This window comes from Halyomorpha halys, unplaced genomic scaffold, assembly GCF_000696795.3.
Source record: "Halyomorpha halys isolate HHAL.00 unplaced genomic scaffold, Hhal_1.1 Scaffold53.1, whole genome shotgun sequence".
Lineage (NCBI taxonomy): Eukaryota > Metazoa > Arthropoda > Insecta > Hemiptera > Pentatomidae > Halyomorpha > Halyomorpha halys.
Window position 1 is genome coordinate 836,165 of NW_027109243.1, and position 17,054 is coordinate 853,218.

Consider the following 17,054-nt stretch of genomic DNA (forward strand, 5'->3'; position numbering starts at 1 on the left):
TAAGGAAGTGGTGCGATGCGTTGGTTAACAATAAATAGTTTTTGTCTACTATTTTGGTACCTTTATTGACCACCACCAGGATTATCTTCCTACAATTTATTTTTTAGTTTTTAAGTATGCATTGTGAATATTTTGACCGATTTTAATTAATTTTATTCATAAAAATGCAAATAATTTAAAATATAAATTTTATTCAGTTAAATATAAAATATTCAATATAATTATAAATGACAGCAATCTCTTTACGACCGCCATTTTGAAACAATATGGCAGAACGTGACATCGAGTTCCGAAAATCATCGTGGGGTGACCTGTAGCTTCAGAGCCAAATCTTAATTGAAAAAATCTAACAAGTAGCCTCAGAAGTTATTTAATTGTTCTTTTTGGATAAGAATTATTTGTGCTTAGTTGTAGTTTGTAAAAGATCATAAGAGATTTTTTTGTTCGCAGTTAATAGATAGATTTTACGAGGTATTTTGTCCGATAAACTAAAAATATTTGGATGAGGGTTCTAGAGTCCCCGATTCAAAAAGCTGCGTTCGATTCCCATCTGTGTCAATCAATATTTATTTTAAGGAGGCTCTCAAAAATGTATCTTGATATTCCAACTCAAGTAATAATAATTGCAATAAAAACAATAATTGAGGAGTTTTTATCAAAAGCTATTACATCCACTTAAGTTAACCTTTAGATGGATGATTTTTGTAATAAAATAATCCCTTAACTGCTCTAAAAGTTATATAAATAACAACGTATAAATAATTTAAAAAATAAAAGTTGTTTTGGTTCTTAGAAAAATTGAAAATTTAAATTTTGCTTAAGGGGGATTGAGGGGCATTTGAGTTATAATTCTATTACAAATGAAGTCAAACTTGTAATCCATGTTGTAACACACAGGTGACAGGTTAACTGACTGGATTATGTCCAACGGGGGGAACACGACTAATTTCAGTGACAGTTAATGACCAAAGCACATTTAGAGGCAATACCTGCAATCTTATCAATTAGTCATATAAAATAAATTAAGTAAAATTTCCTTGAAGTATATACCCATGCACAAATATAATAAATAAATGCACTAAACTTTCTGAGTCCAGGGAAAAAAAAACCAACTGACAGTACTAAGAGAGAAACTTACAACGATGAACTATTAAAAACTTACAAAACAATGAATCATTTCATAGTGCTGCCACAGAAATGAAATACTGCCCACAGTTTCAGGTTGTAGTCTTTCGCCTCAACCACCTGAGCTACGGGTACCTGAGCCTACTAATAAGGGTTAAGATTAAACATATTCTGTTTATTCGAAAGTTTTAATCTTCTACGTCAAATATGGGTTTAAAATAACATAACATTTTCAATTAAAATTTTACTTTTTTCAATTTAAATTTAAATATTCCCATTCTAATAACTTTCCAATATTGGATATATTGCGTTTTTTTTTTAAATAATTTATTTATTGTTATTTACAACTGTATACACATATATACAACAAGTAAATTTGCTGTAGGTGACATAGTGACATGATAAAAACATGTGGAGAATCTACCCACTGATAGAACTCCAATAACATTTCTAGAGGAGATCTCGAGGCCATCTTCTTTTCAGACGCCTAGGAGGATTATTAGGTAATGAAGGAGAAACCAGGTTAGAATCAAGTGGATTTGGGTGGTTGAGAAGTTTATTATGGAAGGAACGGTATCTGGTTCTGGCCAAATCGGCAACATATGGGATATTGAGGACTTGATTTGTGACAAGAGCATTAAGGATTTTGGACTGTAAGGATTGGATTCTGGAGGAATTTGATGGTTTAGTGGAGCCTCAAAGCTCAACTCCGTATGTCCAGATAGGCCTTATAATAGTCATGTAGATCAGTCTTTTGTAATGGATTGGCAATTTGTCTAGTAAATGTTGCAATAGTGGGGATCTACGAGCAGTTTCTTGTCTATTTAGTCTTGTATGAGGATTCCATGTCTATTGCGTTTTAGATTCGTCATCTAATTTTGTTTTCTTTAAAAAAAAAAACAAAAAAAAAAGTGCCAGCGCACGAATTAGGGAATAAGTTTTTTTTTTTTTTAGGTTTAGTTTAAATTTCAAAACTAATGTGTGCCCCAGCACATTATAAAATTCGAAGAACGCCCACTACAACAAAAATACAAGTCAAAAACTCCTTAAAATGTAGGCCACTACAGAAGAAGGAAACAGTGCAGGACCGGAATATATATTCATGCTAAAAACTATAATGAAATTCATAAATAGGGGTTATGGAAAAAAAAAAAATCATCTAATTTAATATAGTTAAACTTTTTTGGGATGTTTAAAAAATTTTAAGGCTCAAATAATTTATTAATTGTCTTCTGATGTGTTTTACCGTATATTCATTTATTTTAAATTTAATATATTTATTTACAATATTTATTCAATAAGTAATCGATTGTTGCCTACATGAAGTGATTCTGTTATATACATATATCAATTTTAATCTTTGATTTTCCCCATTACTTAATCTCTCGTATATCTTGACGATATTGACAATACAATACAAAACTTTTTGTAATCCTCATTTTATTTTATAATTGTTAATTTCTCTTGTTAAAAAAATACACAATTCATTTTGTAACATTTGCTTTTCCTCCTTTGTTTTTACACCCTCTTCTCACAAAAACAGAGTTGACAATGAACAGATTCTCCGCCATTAAGGTTCTGAATGACATAGAACAGAACAACGCCCAGCGCTACCTAACGAGTGTTTATTTACTTATGTCAGCTGACTCTGCTTACATATTATTTTTAATTTCAGGGATGTGAATCATGGCGCTTTCTTCTATTAGATAGATCACGGCACTGTTTGAATAATTATCTCATAAAAAATGCTCTGAAAAATCGGAAGTTTTTGAATTTATTTTGAGAAATTTATATCTCAGCAACTATTAAATATTAGTTAAAGGATTATTTTATGAAATAATTATTTTGGGGGTATTAATAAACATTAATTCAAAGAAAGCAATAAAATTAATATTGGAGGTAAACTACATTACTGAGAGATAGTTTACAACCATTGCTCCTACTGTCGTAGTCAGTACCATGGTGTTAACTATATGATAACTGACAGTATTTGCTGTCATGGCAGTAGTTAAGATAACGGTGTTTACTAAAGAGGTGTTAATAGTTGACCGTAGATTGATGTGAGAAGGTGGTCGGGGGTGTGGTTAGTAATGATGCACAAATAAGTAAATCGTATTATTTGTGCTAACGTTTTGACCTAAACTTCAGGCCTTCATCATGGCTGAAAAACAAAACGAGATGACAACTTTAATTCAGTGATAAAGAGAAAAACGCTATTGCTATTCATAATAATAGCAAACTAACTAGGGAATGTAAAAGAAATGTAAAATTAATTAGATATTAGTTGATATTGATTTTCTTCTAATAGTATTAACTACTATGTATTTAATTTATTATTGTGTATATTTCCTAGTTTTGTTTGTTTGTTGTTATTGCTCTGAAATAAGTTTTTTATTTCGTTTTGTTTTTCAGCCCTCATGAAGGCCTGAAATTAATATCAAAACGTCGGCAGAAATAAATAAGTTTTACTTTTTTATGTGTTTTTACTTTCCGCACCGCACCATCTTCTTCCCATAACGGTATTTACTGTCATGATGGTAACAATGATACAATATGTTGTTCATACAGTAAAAATTTCTTCCTGTCCTAATGTTCGTTCAGCGTTTTCCATGTTTTGCCCCTTCGACAATTTGAGTTAGAGATGTACAGTGTAGCAGTTCAGTTAAAGTCCTAAGAATCGCAGTTAATGCTCCTTGGTTCTTAAGAAATAGCTAATTGCATTGCGAATTACAAGTGGAGTCAATAGAGTATTATATCAAAAAACGGTTCATGAAGTTCCACTCCCAGTTGCCGACAGTTAAAGGAGCAGTGACCTACAACCTGGGAAACCCAACCTCAACCCGAAGACTGAAGCCCAGACTGCTGGAGGACATTCTTTTATAAATTTTTAATAAATATAAAATTGATTCATAGTCACACTACCTCTATTTACATATTATTATTATTCATTCTATTTATTCATTATTATTATTTTTTTTATCTCTTCCCTTTTTCAAATTAACTTGTTTCTTATTACTATTAGAAGACAATTGTTTGTTTTATTTAAGTGTACCAATATCATTATCTTTTGTTATTAATTTTACTTTCCTCTTTTATTAAGAAGCATAATTCTTATCTATTTATTTTATTATTTTTTTTCGTTTATTAAGAACATTGTATATAGTTAGGGGTGTCATTTCTATGACTATACCCCCTCATAATCAGTTGTTAAAAAATATATATATAATATAAGTTATATCAACCATGTAAGGCCCACAAGGCCGATCTGGTATACAAATAAAAATAGTAGTTCAGTTTCTTACTTCAATTTTTTCGATAATAATCAATTAATTTTAAATAATTATAGTTTAATGGAGGGTACACTCTACCCTCCCCCCTGTGCCGTACCCCGGGTATATGATGACAATATGATTTTTTACAATGCTCACATAGTTAATAAACAAATTATTTTTCTCAAAAATGATTGGTTTTTAATATATTTAACTTTTAAACACCATATACACTTTCTGGACGCCCAGCATAATCATAATTTAACGAGGGTGAAACACGGAGCCACTACTGATTTAACTATAAAGTATATAATTATTTATATTGTTATAGAAGTTTATTATATAATAGTATATTATTATTTATATAATGTTGATAGTTGCCCGAAGATTAATATGTGGATAAGATGAGCGGGCAGTGGGGTTAGCACATAAACTTTTCATGAAGATCTGAAATTCACGTCGAAACGTCGGCACAAATAGTTTTTTTTTATTTATTTGTTGACCGCACCCCCTGACTGTCTTCTTCACATATTAAGTATAGAATGACAGTAAAGAGACCACTACATCTGTCAGTCGGAATGTCATTCATCATTCAACTGCCTTGAATCACGAAGACTCCTATACTGTCAGTATGGCTGAAGCTTACTTACAAAGTATCATTCAGTAACAATCTTGTGCAATGTCTCTTTCGATTCGTAATAAACCTAATGCACGTTTTTGTATTCTTTTGCAAATAACCATTATTTTTAAAATAGGAACGCACAATATAAACAATGCTCTCCTTCACTTGAAATTTTCAATAATAGGATTCAAATTTTTTTCAGTACTAATCAATCTGAACGTCCATCTTTACTTTCATTCCGACTGACCGTGTAAGGATCCCTTTATGGTACTGACATTACCAGAAAATGATCTACTAAGGATTATATTTTGTGTTATAGACCCCAACAGACGGCGTGGAATCGGCGAAGGATTCGTAACCCTTTTTGGTTCCCCCAGCTCGCTCTAACCTTACACGCCCATTTTCAACCTACGTGACTCGACAAGGTCGATTATATTCGCTCAACACAATTCTCTCACAGTCTGGCGTCACGTCTGCCCTCTCTGCAGAATTCATCCTTTGTCCGACTCGATATTCTGTCTGATACGGACTTCTATAACTTGTGTCAGTCCGTGCATTAGTGTCAAATTATAATTTTTTCGAATAAATTATAGCTATGTATGATAAAAAAAAATTTCCGATTTAAATTTATCTTAAGTAATAATAATAAAAAAAATTGTACTAATCTAAAAAAAAAAAATTGAATTGTAAGACAAAGATAATTGATTAATGTTACTATTGAGCACGTTGAGCACAATGGCTGACCTATAAAGAGATACTGAATTAGGAGTAGAGCCTGGGAAACTTCCCCTTGTAGAGAGCCCCAGTTCTGCCATGAGCACATTATTGCGGCACCTCTGAGGTCATTCCACCGCCGGCGGATTTCCCAGGAGTTGGGAACGCTCCGCGGGGCAGAACGCTACCGCCTTCCTTACTAGAAATAGCGTCGAAAATATTTTCGTCACTTCCACTATTACGCACTAGTTTTAACACTTCGAGTGAGTTACGATATTACAAACAAGAATGCGCCACAATCTTATCCAAGATAAATAATATAATAATACTAGGGCGTAAAATATAGTACCTGAAATTATAGTACAAGAACTGGGTGTAAAAAAAGGCATTTTTTATTACTGTAATGAAAACTATGTATAATTACTTTCCAAAATTGATGAGTATGCAAGCATTGGTAGAGGGAATAACAAATGGCATCTATTTCAAAACGTTAATAAAAATTAATTTTTCATTCGGAGCTATATATTTATTAAACTATCAACAACCTTATTTATTACGGTTATTTAACCCCAATTTTTGATTAATTTAATGAAAAATATTTATTATTATATTATTACTAGTCAAGATTGATGAGTCAACCGAATATAGGTAGGTATAAAAAATGGTGGTTGTTTCAAAAAATAAAAAAAATAAATTTTTCATTCGGAGCTCTATATCTTCAAAACTAACAACAACACTGCACAACCTAAGAGAACATCATTTAAAATAGAGTAAATTTGCTGAAATATGTTCATTTAAGTGTTAATAAAGTTTGCGCTTATTAGTCTATATTTCGTATCTCTATAATGGTGACCCCGACGTGAACTAAAATTATCGGATCCAAGAAAATTGAACCATTTTTAAAATCAATTTATTTATATAACACTCACATTTGCAATGGTTTTTTTTTTTTTTTTTTTAATATGACTAATACGTTAATTTTATGTTTATAATTCATAATACAATACACCTAGATAACAGTGACATTTTTTTTAATTTTCAAACCTCTTTATTTTTATATATGTTTATAGAATACAAATATAGTGACATATTTATGTTTTTGGCTGGATTTATAATTTTTTTTTCCGACACGAATTAGTTAGAGTGTGATATAAATAATTTTTAAAATTATTTGCAGGTGTATGTTTTATGCAGTTTTTAAGGATTTGGCTCCTATATTTTCGGTACATTTCAAAGTTCAGTTTAGGACGTTTACTATTTGCCTGACTCGTTACCGAACGATGCTATTCAACTGCTCCCTAGGAGACGTTGGATGAATAAGTAGAGGCGCGCGTGAGACATTGCGATGCGGCCGCGGCTCCTTTACAATAACCACCGATGACAATACGCTCTGAATAGTCTCCAGAGCAGTGACCCTGCCATCATATGTTAAACTCAACTAGGAATTCTAAAGGTCTACATACTTGATTATATTATCTTGTTTATTCTATAGTAGTTTGGTAATTTAATTATATCTTATATCACGGGGGCATTGAGCGAGGAGGTGATATCTGATGAAAGATAGTCTGCTTGGTTTTCTCTTTCCTCTGCCCATTAAACATAATTGTCTTAGCTCTGTGTAATTGTTGGAGCATAGTCATTACTCCATTATCTTTATCGAAGAAGAGTTAAATATTACCACATTGTTACTTATCTATTGTATTTTCTACCAGTCTAGATATTTAATGTAGTTTCAATGTGACTATGACTTATTTTATTCTTATGTCCTTTTTAACAGTCTGTGTTCAAGTATTAACGTCAAATGTCTATAACTTAGGTGAAACCTAACAGTAAAGTTTTTTAGTTAGGTGAAGTTTTTTTATTCCGTTTTTCACATTTTTTAAAGAGCACTCTAGCGATGTCACAGAAAACCGAAATGTGGCTTTTCGTAAGCGTTGGTTTAAATTGAGATATAACATAAACATAAGATGTAGAAATTTTAGTCTATTTTAATTTTGTAACGATAAATTTTTCGAGAACAATAAATGATTTTCGAAGTATAAGAGGAAACTGTTGAAATTATCTATTGTGGCATATATATTGCTCAGGTTGGTTACAAGTGAAATATAATAAGCATTTTGTAGCTATTTTTGCCAACTTTATTTTTTCATTTAATGTTTGTATACCAAAAAGTGCTTACTTTTCGATTTACTAGAATAAAACTTCAATTGCGTTTATGTTACTTTTGGCATAGGCCCTCATCACATAGAGCTTTTTCGGCTTAACACTTTGTCGTACAACATAAATATAAGATGTAGAAATATTAGTCTATTTTAATTTTGTAACGATAAATTTTTCGAGAAAAATAAATGATTTTCGAAGTATAGGAGGAAACTGTTGAAATTATCTATTGTGGCATATGTATTGCTCATGTTGGTTACAAGTGAGATATAATGTACCCATTTTGTAGCTAATTTTGCTAACTTTATTTTTTAATGTTTGTATACCAAAAAGTGCTTAGTTTTCGAGTTACTAGAATAAAACTTCAATCGCGTTTATGTTACTTTTGGCATAGGTCCTCATCACATAGAGTTTTTTCGGTTTTTACACTTTGTCGTACATCATAAATATAAGATGTAGAAATATTAGTCTATTTTAATTTTGTAATGATAAATTTTTCGAGAAATATAGGTTTTCGAAGTATGGAGGAAACTGTTGAAATTATCTATTGTGGCATATATATTGCTCAGGTTGGTTACAAGTGAGATATAATAAGCATTTTGTAGCTAATTTTGCCAACTTTATTTTTTAATGTTTGTATACCAAAAAGTGCTTAGTTTTCGAGTTACTAGAATAAAACTTTAATCGCGTTTATGTTACTTTTGTCATAGGCCCTCATCACATAGAGTTTTTTCGGTTTTTACACTTTGTCGTACAACATAAATATAAGATGTAGAAATTTTAGTCTATTTTAATTTTGTAACGATAAATTTTTCGAGAAATATAGGTTTTCGAAGTATAAGGGGAAACTGTTGAAATTTTAAAATTGCTCGAGAAAAAAAAAAAAAGTTTATTAGGAAATATGGGGAGAAGATATATATTGTGGCATATATTTCAGTTTCTTTCTCGCCTTTTTTTTTTTTTTTTCAATTAAATCGTTTTCTTTCATTTCATTATGTTGTTTTAAATTGTTTTTCATCATTTTTAGATTTTAGAGATTAATTACTTTTTTTATTACATTAATTCAATTACTGATCATTTAAATTTTCTTCTGCATCTTTCATTATGTTCATTTCTATAACACTGTCTTTAAAAATCTGGAGGATCAAATGTCACCTCCTTGCATAACCGTTAGTCTAGTAACAGTACTTCCTTACAAAGTATATTATATTTTTTTTTTTACTATATTATATTTTATCTTCTATTAGTATCAATCAACATCTATGTACTTTATTTATTGTTATGTATATTTCCAGGTTTGTTTATTATTATTTTTATGATTGAGGTTGTTATGTCGGTTTTTGTTTTTCAAAATGAGGTCGAAACGTCGGACAAATTGATAAGTTTTGTGTATTTTTGCTGATTGCACTGTCGGCCAATCTTATCCTCACAGTAATCCACGGTCTACTGTTAACACCTCTTTATTTGGAAACAGATTCGTGTTGAGTAAACCACTAAACTGTGGAATATTAAAAATTTTTTTTTTTTGTCATAGTTTACCCTGTACTAACTTCTCTTCTCTTCTTACCCACTCACGTCTCTTTCGTACCTGATTGTTTGATGCCACAGACTCAACTACGATCAACCCTTTTCGAAACTGATTTTTATTTGTCTTCGACGATAACTCATTCTCGTGAAAGTCATCCAGTTTAATTTATAACTTAGGATAATAAAATTTTTGAAAGTAGAGCCAAATGGAAAGGAGGAGGTAACTAGACAAGAAGTCCAAGAACTGGACTGGTTAAGAGAGGGGTAGAAAGTGGCCGCTTTCCAATCATATCAGCTCCATTTTATGTAGATATTTCCTTCTCTCTTCCATTAGCCCAGATGCACTTCCAGTTTCTTTTTATTTCACTAAATTATCATTTATGATTAATTATACTTCTGATTTTTTAAAAATATATTTCATCATTGGCATTATAAAATTAATGATGCATTAAATGAAATGAATGATTAATGATCATTTTTTTCATTCATATATACATATATAAAAGAAAATAAATATCGTGGAAACTGTTACTCGTACGCTGATATTTACTATGATTACTTTAATAACAATATAAAGGCTTAGGGAAACCGAAGGTTCAATCCCGATACTACCAATCGACATAAACATTTTTTTTTTAAATTTATTTAAAGTGATTTACAACTGTACAAATAATAAATACAATAAGTAAATATGTTGTATGTTTCATATACACTTGAAAATCTTGGGAAGGAACCACCCATTGGTGGTACTTCAAGCATTAATTTAAATTAGAAGGTCCCGTGGCCATCTTCTTTTCAGACGCCTTGGAGAGTTATCAGGGATTGTTAAGGATGAAAGATTAAGAATTAATGGATTAGGATGGGTAAGGAGTTTGGAATGAAAAGACGCATATCTGTTTTGATTTTGATAACGAATGGGATGTTAAGGTCTTTGTGGATGAGTTTATTTGTAACGTAATAAGGAGCATCGAGGATTTTACGTTGGAATTTGGATTGTAAGGATTAGATGCGGGAGGAATTTGATGGTTTGGTGGAGCCCCAGAGCTCAATTCCATATGTCCAAATTGGTCTGATTGTCGTAGTGTATACTAATTTTTTGTAGTGAATGGGAAGTTTAGAGTGTTTGTCAAGTAAGTGTTGTAGCAATCGGAATCTACGAGCAGTTTCTTGTCGTTTCAGTCTTGTGTGTGGATTCCAAGTAAGTCTCTTGTCAAGATGGAGTCCTAAGTATCGAATCTGTTCAACAGGCGTTAGTGGTGTATTTAGAAAGGATACTGTAGGACAGGAGGGTATTTGGGGGGATACTGTAGATTTGTCAGGATTAATTTTGATTCTCCAGTTTTGACAGCATTCTTCAATAGATGTTATGTGTGCCTGTGACATAAACATTAAATACAAAAATAAAGTAGCCAAAATTTGCTACAAAATTCGTACATTATATCTCACTTTTAACCAACCTAAGCAATAAGAACTGTTCGGTTTCACTTAAGTTATAGGCATTTGACGACAATGCAATATAACACAGACAGTTAAAAAGGACATAAAAATAAAATAAGCCCTAGTCACATTTAAAATACATTAAATATCTAGACTGGTAGAAAATACAATAGATAAGTAACACTGAGATAATACTTAACATTTCTTCGATAAAGATAATGGAGTCATCAGTATGCTCCAACAATTGCACAGAGCTAAGACAATTATGTTTAATTGGGAGAAGAAAAGAGAAAACCAAGCCGACTATCTCTTATCAGATATTAACTATCTTCTTCCTATATTTGTATTCATACAAATATTTCCTATATTCATATTCAAACAAATATAATATTTGTAATTTTTTTTCTTTTATTATTATTGTTTTATTTTATTTCCTTTATTTTGTTAGGACTATTGATGTCATTTACATTTTTTTTCCTTTATACTCGTATTTAGTAGAATGTATACTCTGAGTGCTAATATTTATTGTCCTTAATTGTGGCAAATTGTATTGTTATTTTGCAATAAAACAGTATTTCCTACAACACTTGATTTTGGAATTAATTGGCTTTAATTTGACTAGTATACTTATTATATTGTGCAGGATTCATTCTTGTTTCAGTGAATTTAAATACGTTGCTTAAAAAGAAAATGAAATGGTGAGGGGATCGCAGTTAATAGGTTCTAGCACGAAGAAACGTTCCAAATATAATATTTAGTTGTACCATTACGGTCATTATCAGAACACGTGAACTTATTTTTTCTTTCCTTTTTTTTTTTTTTTCTTCTCTCGGTAGATATAGAACATCCTTGGTATCTTAAATATAATTCTTCACCGATGCCATGTGTTTTGAAGGTCTTGCCTGCCAATCTTAAACTATGGCTGATAGTTTTTTTTTTCTTCCACATTCCATAATAATTATGTGGTTAGAAAAGTACGTTATAGCAGTTCAGTTTTTATGATATATATATATGTTAATATATACTTATTTATAAGTTATGTAATATATATATCAATATATATATATATATATAAATCGTCTAAAACAATAAGAAAAAAATCAACTAAATCGGACCAGTATTAACGATTATATAGCAAAGCGAGCTGTTAACAATTTTGTTACTATAGTTACCGTCTTATCACTTCATATCTAAATTAATCGATATCAAAGTTTCAATCGTGTTCAATTATACACATCCTCAAATATAGTGAAGCATTGCTGGGTGTGATAGTAAGAAATAAAATTAAGTTGATAACCTATAGAAGGAGTGTGTTATAGACAGTAAATAGATATATTCCTCTTATTTGTTTGGTACGCGAATATTGATTGATTTGAATGAATGAAGTTTATTAATAAATGTTTATATTTTAATTTTATTTTTAAACCTAATATGTACATATTTAAGTAAACAAAGGATAAGGGAATTTCAATAAAAAAAATAAAACCTTGAGAGTTGAGGAAAACGGAATGCAAATATTACATTGAAAATTACATAACCCATTCAGAAGCTCATTTTCATTCCAATCTTCGGAATAAATCCCTTATTAGAATAAGAAAAAAAGAATAATTTATTTTGTATGATGACGGCATTGTGGCTTTACATTTTAATTAATAAGGCGTTTGTCTTCTGTAGGTTTATCTCACCTATGCAAAACGACTACAGTTGTATTAGTTAAAGAAGGATAATTTTTTTTTACTAATCTAAATACGCGATATATAGTAATATATTCCGATCGTGCAAAATTTCGTATTGCAGTTTTCGACGAAAAACTTGTTGTAATCAAAAATTTGTTGTTGAATCTTACCTTCTTTTTTACCGAAGAATCGACCTATATCCATCTCGTCCATACAAAGCTGAGGATGTTACCCGTGAAGATGTCAACTCAATAATGTTGCCTTACTAATTATTGCATGTCTCCAGAAAGATATCATCTTTCAATTAAGTTAACTTTTTTCTTCCTTTTTTGGGGAGCCGTGACTGCTTACGTCCATGCCTAGTTCGTTTTATGTAATTTTATCACATTCTGCCATCTATTTTCTCTTGCGCGTGCGTAAACATATTTTCCTCAGCAAATATATATTTTTAAATGTCAAAATTCTCTTCTTATTTATGTAATAAAATAACAGAAATTAAAAAAAAAAATTCAATTTCTTGGAAAAGATAACGAATCATAGGAAGAAAGCTTTAAGAAGCTCTTGGAAATCAAGAAGTAAACAGGAAAATAGTGTTGCAGGAAAATCAGTATATATGTATAAATAGTTGACCGTAAAAATTGATATATAGGAAGATGGTCAGGGTTGCGGTCACAAGTGAAACGACTAAACTATTTTGTAAACTATTTTCGTTTCACTTGTGACCGCAACCCTGACCATCTTCCTATATATGAAAATCAGTATAGATTTATGGAGGAAGAAGTATAGCGTTCTATTGAAAAGTGTTTTATTATAAAACATTAATGATAAATTAGTCGTTAGGTCAGTGAAGTGAGGAAAAAACTAATCCAAATTTATATGAGAACAACGGTTATAGTGCAAGAGCCCAAGAGGAGAAAAAAGGCAATTTTCTCACCCCAATTTTTGATTACTTTAATGAAAGCTATGTATAATTAATAGTCAAAATTTATGAGTCTGCCAATTATAGGTAAGGGGAATAAAAAATGGCGGCATTTTCAAAGCGATACATTTTTCATTCGGAGCTCTATATCTTAAAATGTAGGAACAACACAAGAAAACCTAAGAGTAAATTTGCTAAAATATGAGCCCTAATAGAGTTATTTACGTTAAATAGTTTTCTAGATATAGCTTTTTAAAAAGCAACATTTCATAAAAATGTCTATTAGCACTCAAATAAAGCTAGTTTAATGAGCTATAAAGTAGTTTATGATGTTTATCTTCATAGGAGTAATAGTTTACATGAAGTTTGCTAAAATAAATTGATTTATAGTTGTTCGGACAAATTTTCATTTGTCAAATTTATATTTGTATGTGAATATCATAAAAACTACTACCTCTACGAAGATAAGTTTCATAAACTACTTTATAGTAAGTTAAATTTCCTTTATTTTGAGTGTTGGCAGACATATGTGCGTCTTATGGACCTAGAGATATATTTTTTTAAATCGAACATTTTATAGGAAGAACTATAAATTAACATTTTATGAATATATCATAAAAATTATTACTCCTACAAAGATAATTGTTATAAACTATTTTGTAGTAAATTTAACTAGCTTTAATTTGAGTGCTGGCAGACATCAGTACGTCCAATGGTTTCTGCAATAAAGTTTTTCATAAATCAAACTTATTGTTCGTGCAACTACAAATCGATTTATTTTAGCAACTATCATAAAAACTACTATTCCTACGAAGGTAAAGGTCATTAACTTCTTTATAGTCCATTAAACTAGCTTTAATTTGAGTGCTAATAGACATCTGTACGTCACATAGTTCCTGAGATATAGATTTCTCATAATAAATTAACTAATTACTAATCTTTCTGTAGATTTTTAAGAAATTTTCTTTTTAAAAAGCTATATCCCGAGAACTATTAGACGTAAATCTCTCTTTTAGGGCTAATATTTCAGAAAATTTACTCTTCTTTAAATAATGTTCTCTTAGATTTTCTTGTGTTGTTGGTAGTTTTTAAGATATAGAGCTCCGAATGAAAAATTAATGGTTATTTAAGGTTTTGAAACAGCCGCCACTTTTTAATCCCCCTACCTATACTTGGCAGACTCATCAATTTTGACTAGTAATTATACATAGTTTTTATTGAAGTGATCACAAATTGGGGTGAGATAACTTACCTTTTTTTCTTCCCGGCTCTTGTACTATTAGGGGTGCAGCCATAGAATAACACAAATAAGTTTAAAAAACTGTTCCAAGCAGCCCTGATGAAGGCTAGATATTCTGGCCGAAACGTTGACACTAATAAATAATTTTTTTTAACTTTATAGGGAAGAGGGGAAAGTAGAGATGAATGTTAAAATTAAAGGTTGTATACTTAGTTTAAATCTTGTGAATTAACTTTAGCAGTTTATTTGTTTGTTTAAAATAACACAAATATAAGTTTATAAAGATATTATATGTTTAGGTAATTAAATCAACAAGGGTTTGATAAAAAATCTAGAATGAAGGTTGGATTTATAGATTATGTATTATGATTTCTATGAATTTTATAATCTACCATCTAATTTGCTGATATTTGTGTTTCCTGAAAATGAAAATAGAGTGTTAGCCGTGACAAAATTCAAAAGAAACCAACGTTTGTTGCTTCCTTTGTTTACGAAATGCATGTAAAAGTATTTGCGGCAAGTGCAAACGTGTAGATACAGAATAAGACGTTAAATGCGAGTGAAAAGTTTCTATTCTGGGGATACGATTTGTTTTTTTAATTCATCCATGAATAGAAATCTTCCCTACTTTGGGTAGTGGGGAAGAAAAAATAAATAACATGACTGGACGACCTCCATCAGCCTTGAACCGAGCAATACTATACATGTCCTCCGAAATGGACCGGACTGTCCAATGTGGGAAGATATCCCCCCGCCTACGCTTCAGATTAACTCCTTTCGGACGCCTCCTACATTTGTCCAAGATCCATTACCTTTTAAGTGATATTGATTCTCTAATTGATTGACTTGATACACCCACGGCTTATTTCTGATGATTGTACCCGAATACCGAGGGATTATTTTATTTAATTCTTTGTCTTCCATGAAGAAAATTCAATAGTTGTTATTTGTAAAGGAGTGTATTTTTTCTGTGATTTCACATCATCATATGACTAGGTCTGTTAAATGGAGAATGCTCTCACCGGGGCCATTGAATAGTATCGGGTCAAACATTCCGAAGCTCTCCAATAGTTTTCTTATCTGCGTTACTCAGTTATATTGCAGACTCAAACGGTTGTTACTGCCTAGCTGCAGTAGCTTTAAATAACATTGTTTCACGAGTACAATTTATTAAATATAATAATAATAATAATAAAGGCTTAACGAACCCGAAGGTTCGATACCGATACCACCGATAGCTCTCTTCATATATCCTTCCAGTGATGCCTCTCCAAACCCAATTCTACTAAATTAGTTTTGAAGCAATCCTCCCATCTACGTTCCGGTCTACCCCTCGGCCGTTTATCCGTCGATTCAATGCTTATTAAAATTTTAGGGATCCGCTCGTTACTAAGCCCTACAACCTTACACGCCCATCTTCAATTTATTGAATGTACCCGTATAGTATATTTAATAAATATACCTGTATAGTAGAGAGAGAAATACTATATTTATCTATGCTGCCTAAATACATCAGGTTGCTATCTCACACATCATACTTATCAATCCGTAATCGCACATATATAAATTACACATACATGGTATAATCAGAAAAAAAGAGATACAATAATAAGATATAATAAACAGTTTTTTTTTCCCCTACAGTTTCCTTTTACAATCAATTTCGGTCTGTACAACAAATACAAATGTTTCATTCATTCCTATTTTTCTTTCTCATTTCTGCTCCTCCAATTTCACCATTTCACATTTTTTTAATTCACCCGATCAACAAATTCGCTCTCCGGAATTCACCCTCCTAGATCCTCTTCAGTGACCCGCTAAACAAATTCAATATTAGACGGCAATGTGAGATCAGACCATCATTCATAGTCACAGCAGTAGATCAGTTTACCAAAAACAAACAAATAGATACATTTTACGAGAATAAGACTAACACATAGATTAAAAGGAAAATATAATAAAAAACCGGTTACAGGAAACACTTGAATGGATAAATAAGTTTAAAAAATATTCGCGTATAGTATATATTTTAAATATATCCGGAATAAATATGTAATTCCAGTTTCTTAGGACTTTCCTTCTGTTAATGAGCCAGGCTGCTCAGGCCCACGGACCATTTCGTGAGATTGGTTATTTGGACTCGAAACGTGTAGTTCCGTCGAAAATTAGAATTCGAAATTTTTCTTGATCACAATACTTCCCCATACTACATATTTAATATATAGGCAAGTGAAAGTAAATATAAATCCCAAATCTGGTGTACAGTAAACTCTAAAAATGACAGTCGTCTCATCTATTATTCATACATGAGCATACGTTTGCAATCCTTCGAACAAACCACAGCAATTACTCCTTGACCAACACA

The 17,054-nt window shown here is 31.0% G+C and overlaps 1 protein-coding gene across 2 annotated transcripts in view; it reads left to right on the top strand.

The window, feature by feature from the left end:
• The window catches only part of Arl4 (ADP ribosylation factor-like 4), a 67,383-nt gene that overhangs the window by 36,269 nt on the left and 14,060 nt on the right, over nt 1–17,054 (top strand). The gene's annotated exons all lie outside the window — the stretch shown is intronic.